Below are 10612 nucleotides of genomic sequence, written 5' to 3'. Positions count from 1 at the left end.
GGATTAGAATAAAATTGTCAGTGTGATGCTATTATTTTTTTATGTATTTCCTTTCTCCATTTCATGAACGTTCCAAGGAGTAATGATAGCTCAATAGCAAAACCCCACAAAGCATCCAGATGCATGGTTCTAAGCATCATTTCTTGCTAAAAATAGTTTCTGAGAACTGGAGAAATGGTTGATTTCAGGACTAAATATTTGAAGGATATGATGAGCTAGAGTATCTTATTGTTACAGAAAGTGTAGCGGCATGTCAACAAAGAACTCACTTAGAAGGAGCACTCTATATCAGGACATTTGAGCACTGAAATAAATAATTATATAAATAGATAATAACACATTAAGTAGAAAACACTTCAAAGTAAATTAATAAATTGTTAATAGGATTAGAGAAAAGAGTGTTGTTCTTTATGGTAAAATCCCAACTAATAGATGTAAAAGAACTGATAGATTTAGAAAAATAAACATTGTGTTAATATTAATGGTACTTTATTATATATTTCCACTATCTAGATTAGAGAACAACTAATACTGAATTATTGTAATAGATAAGAGTTTGTTAAGGAATATGATATTTATACAATCTCAAAATATTCCTGCATTGCACAGAATATCACTGCATAGCCATTGTTAATTACAGAGGGGAAAGTACCTTTACAGTGGAGAACTTTATAGTAGAGAAACTAGCCAACCAGTAAGAAATACTAACATCATTGATAATATAAGCTAAGTCGCTTCAGTCGTGTCCAACTCTGTGCGACCACATGACGGCAGCCCACCAGGCTTCTCTGTCCCTGGGATTCTCCAGGCAAGAATACTGGAGTGGGTTGCCATTTCCTTATCAAGCTGACATCAAACATCTCTTAACAGGATGTACTGAGATGTTTCAGTCCTACTGACTATTTGCCTATCCCTGTACAACTGATACAGTCTTAGTTATGGTGGCTTTATCTGGTAGAATAATTATCCTGATTTCCTCGCCTTCTTTTTAGGATTGCCTCAGCAGTATTGTCTTTCAGTTTTTATTGAATTTGTGTGCCATGAAGAAAGGTACACATAAAATACATGTGTAACACACCTAATTATGAAAAAAAAAATGTGCACACATGTAACCAACAGAAAGAGTGAAAATTGATTCTTATCAGACACCCAGAAACTCTAATCAGGCTACCTGTACTCATTTGGAATATTTTCTCTGAAAGCCTTGTAACTTGGGACTGATACTGGTTTTTAAATAAACACTTCTGTGGTCAGAATGTTTTCAATTCTTTGACTTTTTTTTTAATTGAAGGATAATTACTTTACAATGTTGTAGTGGTTTCTGTCATACAGCAATGTGAATCAGTCAGAATTATATGCATATCTTCTTTCTCTTGAGCGTCTTTTTCCCTGCTCCATCCCACCCTGTTAGGTTGTCACAGAGTGCCAGGCTGGGCTCCCTGTGTTATATAGCAACTCCCCACTAGTTATCTATTATATACCACTTTCTCAATTTTTCCTAGCCTCTACTTCCCTTGCTTTGTCACAATTCCATTCTCTATGTCTTCATCTCCATTTCTTCTCTGTAAAAAGATTAATCAGTACTGTTTTTCTAGATTTCATATGTATGCATTAATATAGGATATTTGGTTTTCTCTTTCTGACTTACTTCACTCTGTATTATAGACTCTAGATTCATCCACCTCACAACTGACTGGAACTTGTTCCTTTTTATGAATTCTTGGCTTGTTATGAATCAGTTTATAATCCAGCATATGGCTGTGCATGTGTGCTCAGATGTGGCTGACTCCTTGTGACCCTGTGGACTATAGCCTGACGGGCTCCTCTGTCCATGTGCTTAGTCACTTCAGTCATATCCTACTGTTTTTGACTCCATGGACTGTAGCCCATCATGGGGATTCTCCAGGCAAGAATACTGGAGTGGGTTGCCACGCTCTACTCTAGAGTCCCCTGTCCATGGGAGTGTCCAAACAAAACATTTTAAAGTATTTTTAGCCTAGTTCCTATAAGTAAAATGGAGATTTTAAAAGAATTCTATGGAAAACACACACAGTGGCATATAGTTAGAAATTCTTTTATTTTTTTAATAAATTTATTTATTTTAATTGAAGGTAAATTACTTTACAATATTATATTTGGATGGTTGTACCCCCAGAGGGATGGTACAGGGAGGGAGGTGGGAGGGTTCAGGAATGGGAACGCGTGTATACCCGTTGCGGATTCATGTTGATGTAAGAAATTCTTTTAAAGAGAGTTATCTATTTTATTGTTGTTTCAAAGATCTCCCAAGTTAGATCAGAATGGCATAACACTCTCAGAAATAAATTCCAGTGTAGTCCATGAATAATTCTCTTTTCTTCCAGCTCTTTTGTTTCTGTTTTCTCCAGAAAGTTACTCAGAAGAAGAAAAAAGTGAGAAACTACATGGAAATAAGAGAGTTTATCCTCCTGGGACTGTCCGATGACCCACAAGTTCAGGTTGTGATCTTTGTCTTTCTGCTCATCACCTACATGCTCAGCATCACTGGGAACCTGACCTAAATTATCATCCTGACCCTGCTGGATGTCCACCTCCAGACCCCCATGTGTTTCTTCCTCAGAATTTCTCCATATTAGAAGTGTCATTCACAACTGTCACTATATCCAGGTTTCTGGCCACCATTATTATAGGGGATAAAACCATTTCTCTTAATGACTGTATGGCTCAGTTATTTTTCTTTTTTCATTCTCTTGGGAGTCACTGAGTTTTATCTTCTGGCTACCATGTCCTATTACCATTACATTGCCATCTGAAAACTGCTGCATTACATGACCATCATGAACCATAGAGTCTGCACACTGCTTGTCTTGACTTCTTGGCTGGCTTCATTCTTTATCACATTTCCATTACTCATTTTCTCCCTACAGCTTAATTATTGCAAGTCCAATGCTATTGAACATTATGCATGTAATTTTTCCCCCTTTTATAACTTTCTTGTCCAGACACCAAATTCCTATAGATAATGGTGTTTTCTTGTGTTGTGTTTACTCTGATATTCACTTTGGCATTAATAATTCTGTCCTACACATATATCATCAGAACAATTTTGAGGATACCTTCTACCACTCAGAGGACAAAGGCCTTTTCCACGTGTTTGCCCCACATGATCTCCATCTCTATCTCTTTTGGCAGCTGCATTTTCATGTACATGAATCCATCAGCAAAGGACAGGGTCTCTTTGAGCAAGGGACTAGCTGTGCTAAATACCTCTGTAGCCCCCATGCTAAACCCATTTATCTATACTTTAAGGAATTAGCAAGTTAAGCAAGCCTTCATGGATATGGCAAGGAAGAATGTACTTTTCTCAAGGAAATGAAAAAATAAAAGTCCTATTTATTAGAGGCATAAATTAGAGGCATAATGAAATGCAATTAAATAAAACTCAAAGCTTTTCAAATCTATTAATATTCATATTGTCTCCATGGAGTTATTTTTCATTACTCATACTTTCATTGACAGCAGATTTGCAAGCATACTGTATACATTTTTTTTTTCTATTCATATTCCCATCCTTCTCTCATGTACTTCCCTACTTTTGGGCTCAGCTTTTCATTCTGTGCTTCCCAGTTGTCATCAGGGGTAAAGAATCCACCTTCCAATGCAGGAGACACAAGAGACACATATTCGATCTTCAGGTGGGAAAGATCCTATGGAGTAAGAAATGGCAGAACACTCCAGTATTCTTGCCTGGAAAATTCTATGAACAGGGGTTCCTGATGGGCTATGGTCCATGATGTCACAAAGATCTGGCATGATTGTGCAACTGCACGCATGTGTTACACCCTATAACTATGAAACTGCCATTTCCTTCTTTGAAACTTTTAAAATTCCATTTCTTCCACAATATTTTTTGGGAAATTAAATTCAGACAGAAAGAGGCAGAGCAAGAATGCACAAGAGATATTTCTTTCTAGAAATTCAGGAAACAGTAAACCATGCTAAACACTATTTTTAATTTACTATAGAAGATCATGAGCATAATCTGACCATCTTATTAGAGTATTACATATATTATTCTCTCCATACTATGGCCTACTTAGTAATGGCATAAAAAATAGTACAACTAAAAAATTAATGTAATTATAGTTTCTTAAGAAATCAAAAAACTTTTTTCATAAGCCATCTTAAAATCTTTGCCATATAATTTATTAATTTGAGAACAATTATGAATATATACTTTCAAGAAAACTGTGAAATTATCCCTCTTTTTAGGAACTCTTTAACACATATGACATAACAATTTCTAATAAAACTCTGAAGAATTAGATACTATTGGAAACTATATACGACTAGATTTGCTATAGTCAGTTGTATATTTAAATTAATGCTTGATGTCAAGCTGTTTTTTTTAATAATCAATAGCTGACACTTTTTACAACTTTCTCATATTAATGGTTATTTTGAGTTAATACTGTACACATATAATTCATTCAATTATCTAATTAAATGACATTCAATAGGGATAAAGATGCTAACATAGGCAAAATTTTACTGTATATAAATTTTAGCTTTTTTTTTGTTAAAAATTTGTATGTTTACTCTGTTTTAAGCATTATAATGCAGCATTGCATTTGAAAATGTATTGATTAGAATTTAGAAGATGATTATCCAAGATCTTGGTCTCTGGTACTAAAGTAATTTTTTTTTTTTTTTTGCTTTTCCATGAAGCCAAAATTTCAAATAATATGAATGTTACACAAACTCATCTTATATTTTCTAATGATTTTTCTGGAAAGACTGTAATTGTAATTCATTGAGCCAAATTCTTCCTGATATGCAGATACTGTACTCAGTTGAGAGATTTAGAGCCATACTTTGCTGAAAAAGAAAACAACTTTAAACAATTAATATTAACCATAAAAATGAAAAAAATAAAAATAAAAAGACAGACACATGGATGCAAAAAAAAAAAAATAAAATAAACAATACTAAAGAGTTTTCCAGTTTGGAAACAGTCATGCAGCTACTATTTCCTACCTTCTTGTTGAAACAATAATTTCTACAGTTAATTGGAAGTATTTGAAAATATTGAAGCTTAGAATTGATTGATGATGTGGGTTCTTGATATCTACCATAAATTAGCTAGCTGTATTTCTAAGAATTAAAAGAACTGTAAAATTATTACAAAAGATATGAAGGCATTTATGCTGATATCAAATAATGTGACTGTTCATATAATTCTACACAAACTCTTTAGTGGTTATTATAAAGATTTCAATCAGTACAAGCATTTTAATTATCAGTATCAGAAGTCAACAGAATTTGTGTCTAAAGGGCACTATATTAATAATTTGGAATTTGCAGACCATAGCGTCCCTGATGAAATTACTCAACTCTTCCCCCTCTGTAATACAAGTGAAGCTATAAACAATGTGTGAATGAAAGTGCTCAGGTGTGTCCAATTAAACTTTTAGCACAAAGAGGGTGTGGACCAACTGTTGCCCATGGACCACAGTTTGCACACTGCTGTTTTAGACTTTTCCATAAACATTGGCTAGTATATTATTTCTTATTTAATATAAAGTAATTTGACTAAAATTTGAAAATTCAATAAAGATATAAGTATTTTAAATTTAACAGAAAAATTATTTATTTTTTAATTTATTGTTAAGAAAGTAAATGAGCACAATCTTACAAAGTATTTTCAGAAAAAAGATGAGGCAAACATTTCATATTCATTTTTGGACATTTATAATGTTCATGATATCAAAAGATTAAGTGTGAAATAAAGTCACCAGCAATTTGACTCATAAATAAGGAGATAATGCACTCAAATAAATTATCAAATTAGTATTTTGTTTTATATGTGGTCTTATCTCAAAGAAAATTTATCTTTAGGAAATTTATTTGTGAAATTTGCCTCATTAAAAGTAAAAATGAAAACAAAAATTGAAAAAGAAAATCACATATCCTCTGATAAAATTCAATGTCCATTTATGATTTTTTAAAGTCTCTTAGTAAAATAGAATAGAACATTATTTCAGTAGCATAAGTAACCTGACTAGATCATCACAACTAGATATGCTACATGCTCCTTGTCTGGCTCCAGTTTAAACAAGTCAACAAAAAATGATGTTTTGAAACAACTGGGTATCTAGGAGTATGTTCCCAGTGGCTCAGTGGTAAAGAATCCTCCTGCCAATGCATAAGACTCAGGAGACATGGGTTCAGTCTCTGGGTTAGGAAGATCCCCTCAAAGAGGAAACAGCAACCTCCTCCAGTGTTCTTGCCTGGGAAATCCCATGAACAGAGGAGCCTGGTGGGCTAGAGTCCATGGGGTCTCAAAGAGTCAAGTACAACTGAGCAAGTGAGCATGAAGAAGCACAAGCATGTGCAATGTGATAAATGATACCAAAGACATTTTGCTAAGTTCTGGTTTAAAATACAACAAAATATTTAAAAGTTTTTCAAAACACAAGTAAAGCAATATAAAATAGCCTTCATATTTATTGAATCTGCTTGATCTGTACTTGAAACTATTTCTCCAGTTCTCTATCCTAGTGTGTACTTGAAAATATTCAAAATTTAAAGTTTACAGCAAACATCATTTTTAATGTTTTAGATAGTAGCTGTAGTCTTGGTAAAATCAGTTATAAGATGTGAAGGACCACTATAACTGTTTTTATTCACTACTCTCCTGGAGATTCTATCCAGGAAACTATTTCAACAAAATTGAAAAATATCAGAAATGAGAAAACAAAATAAATAACCCAAATCATTATTTTCAAGTAACATGATTTTCCTTCTAGGACCTTATTGTATTTACACTACATGCTTCTTAAAATGGAAAGTATTCTCTCCCAGATAATCACATGGTTATCACCCATCCCTTCTTCAGATCTCTGTCCTAATATCACCTCAATAAAATCTACCCCTTTGACACTATTTAAAATTATACTAGCCCCCCCCCACACTTCCAAGGCATTTCAGTTTTCTATTTCAAAATAATTATTAGCATATGAAATACTATATAGTTTACTAATTAATTCCATTCATGCTTACTGTCTACATTCTCTCACATCCCTCACCCCATGAAAGCAGGGATCTTTGTCCACTTTGTAGATGAACTGGTTCACTCCCAACAGTGGTGTACTGGAGCCTGTCTGGACCACATCACAGGACCCAGCTGTGCACTGGTAGCTTGAAATCTGCCACAGTGAGAGATTTGCCTTTATATTTAAAGGGCCTGGCAACCCACTCCAGGATTCTTGCCTGGAGAATTCAATGGACAGAAGAGCCTGGTGGGCCACAGTCCGTGGGATTGCAAAGAGTAGGACACAACTGAGTGACTAACATTTTTTTACCCAAATAGTGATTCTTTTCATATTTTGTTTCTCAAATTCTTTAACAATCAGTTTTTTAAGATTTTATTGAGTACCGGAGATTGATTATACACCAAAATTATTTCAATGTATTTATTCATTCAGAAATATTCATTGAGTATCCACCACATGACTGACAGACAGATGTTCTAAATGAGAGAATAGTAAATGTTTAACAACTGTCTCTCAGGTGAGGGACTGTTTTGTCATGTTTGCCAATTTCTATGGTGCAAAGTCAAAATTCAAAGGAAATAATCACAGTAACTGTCCTGAGGAAAAGTCCAGAATTTCTGGGGAAAAAGTGTGGACTCTTTAATTACAATAATAAAGAGTCAAAACTAAATCAGAATTTTGCAGACTCAATATCATGTGTTGTTTTTGAAGTTGCCTAATTTACCTCAGTCATTTTGGTTTTTGACAATTTCTTTTTTAAAATAATTTTACTTATTCATTTATTTTTGGCTGCACCAGCTTTCTCTAGTTGAGACAGGTGGGGGCTACTTCTACTCATGTTGTGTGAGATCCTCATTGCTGTGGCTTCTCTCCATGTGGAGCAAAGGCTGTAGGTGGCAGGGGTTTCAGTAGTTGCAGTATATGTACTCAGTAATTGTGGTTTCTAGGCTCTAGAGCACAGACTCAATATTTGTGGCACACTGTCTTAGTTGCTCCATGGCATGTGGGACCTTCCCACATCAGGGATCGAACCCATGTCTCCAGCATTGGCAAGTGGATTCTTTACCACTGAACCACCAGGGAAGCCCAAACATTTTCTTATTCACTTACAAAACCGATTCACCTGTGTCTTTTAATAATGCGTCATCAGCCCTCTGTTTACTTAACACAATCCCCTGAGAAAACAGGAAAGACAAGATAAATCCAATTCCATATGTATGACTTACATGGAGAAGAAATTTCTAAATCTCTTTTTCTCAAAGCAGCATTTGTAGGAAAATATAATAGTCTCTGAAGCCTAAGAAAAATATTACTCAAATTGCATGGATATATAATCACAGAATTAGAAAATAATCATTTAAAATCTGTGCATTAATACAAAGAAATGTTTTATTAAGTAGTGTTTTAATTATATGAAAAAGGGCAAATATAAGAAGTGTTTTATTAACCCACCCAGTGCAACCGAGTGTTTTACACAGAGATTGTATAAGAGACAAATAGCAGTTATGTGGTGAAATGTGCCCCAAATTTTGCAGTATCAGGAATGAAGGCTGTTGTGGTCAAATATTACCAGTTGAACCACAATGAGAATATAATCCTTGAGAGCCATTGCAGAGTTAAGTCACCATATTTGTTTGCAGAGTACTATAGAAACCAAATAACTTGCTAACTCACTTCATCAACTCTGAAATTATACAATCATTGAAGTGACAGACCATAAAATTTGAGACTAAATCATCAAGAAAAACCAGGAAGTAAGTAAAATTTGTTATTATTTAGGTTAATGCATATTATTACATCTCAATTATGTGTTTTAAAGTATTATTTGTATATGGGTTTGTGAATTTAGGAAATTTTTGTTATTAAAGATTAAATGGTGGCTACTAACAAGAAAACTATTCATGGAGTCCTAAATAAGCAGCATAGCAGTAAGTCTTGAGTTGTTCATTAATTTTTCTTAAGTTGAATGGTTTTCTCTTATAGGAATAAAACTATAAAAATGACATCCCCTATTTAAAGGAATAGCTGCTTCCCATTAAAGGTTTTGACCATCTACTTATTCTTTTGATAAAGTAAAATTGTAAAACAAAAGAAAACAAGTGTGCATTGTATGAACTAAATTGTGTCTAGGCAATTATTTCTTTTGGTAGCAGAAGTTACCCTTTCTTGTGCTTTTAGTCTTTTATAAGGAAAGGAAGAAGGGATTGCATTAACCAAAGTCTTAAAAAGGTAATTTGGGAGAGAGTGCCAACAAAATATTCCCATGGGTAAACACCCGTATTCTAATGTGAGATATTACTATGTTGTGTGGTTGTTGCTCAGGTGGTTAGTCGTGTCTGACTCTTTGTGACCCATGAACTGCAGCATGCCAGTGTTCGCTATTCTTCACTGTCTCCCGGAGTTTGCTCAAACTCATGTTCGCTGAGTCGATGATGCTATGAAGGTATCTCATCTTCTGTTTTCGCCTTCTCCTCAGCTCTCAATCTTTCCCTGCATCAGGGTCTTTTAAAGTGAGTCAGCTCTTCCCATCAGGTGGCCAAATTATTAGAGCTTCAGTTTCAGCATCAGTATTTCCAGTGAATATTCAGGGTTAATTTCCTTTAGGATTGACTGATTTCATCTCCCTGCTATCCGGGACTGAAGAGTTTTCTCTAACACCACAGTTCAAAGAAATCGATTCTTTGGCTCTAAGCCTTCTTTATGGTCCAACTCTCACATCCGTACATGACTACTGGAAAACCACAGCTTTGACTGCTTGGACCTTTGCCCACAAAGTGATGTTTCTGCTTTTTAATACAGTCTAGGTTCATAATAGCTTTTCTTCCAAGGAGCAAGCACCTTTTAATCTCATGGCTGCAGATACCATCTGCAGTGCTTTTAGAACCCAAGAAAAGAAAATCTGCCAGTTTCCATTTTTTCCCCTTCTACTTGCCATGAAGTGATGGGACCAGATGTCATGGTCTTAGTTTTTTGAATGTTGAGTTTTAAGCCAGGTTTTTCACTGCCCTCTTTCACCTTCATCAAGAGACTATTTATTCCTCTTCACTTTCTGCCATTAATGTGGTATTATCTGCATAATGGAGGAAATTGATATTTCTCCCAGCAATCTTTATTCCAGCCTGTGATTCATCCAGCCTGGCATTTCGCATGATGCATTCTGCATGTAAGTTAAATAAGCAGGGTGATAATCTTCCCTGCTGGCTTAGATGATAAAGTTTGTCTGCAATGCTGGAGATGCAGGTTTGATCCCTGGGTTGGGAAGATCCTCTGGATTCTCTGGAGAAGAAAATGGCAACCCACTCCAGTATTCTTGCTTAGAAAATCCCATGGACAGATGAGCCTGGTGGGTTACAATCCACGTGGTTGCAAAGAGTCAGACACGACTGAGCAACTAAAATACATACACACTAACCAGCATGTGATAATATACAGCCTTGAAGTACTCCTTTCCCAGTTTTGAAACAATCCATTGTTCCATGTCCAGTCCTTACTGTTGCTTCTTGTCCTGCATATACATTTCTCAGGAGGCAGGTTAGATTGTCTGGTATTCCCATCTCTTGAAGAATTTTTCACTGTTT

The 10612-nt window shown here is 35.0% G+C and overlaps 1 pseudogene; it reads left to right on the top strand.

Moving 5' to 3' along the window:
• Positions 1–2192: 2192 nt before the first annotated feature.
• On the top strand, positions 2193–3295 carry LOC129646140 (olfactory receptor 6C1-like; annotated as a pseudogene).
• The last annotated feature ends 7317 nt before the right edge of the window (positions 3296–10612 follow it).

Source organism: Bubalus kerabau, chromosome 1, assembly GCF_029407905.1.
Source record: "Bubalus kerabau isolate K-KA32 ecotype Philippines breed swamp buffalo chromosome 1, PCC_UOA_SB_1v2, whole genome shotgun sequence".
Classification (NCBI taxonomy): Eukaryota; Metazoa; Chordata; class Mammalia; order Artiodactyla; family Bovidae; genus Bubalus; species Bubalus kerabau.
This window is presented reverse-complemented; position numbering and strand designations above follow the sequence as displayed.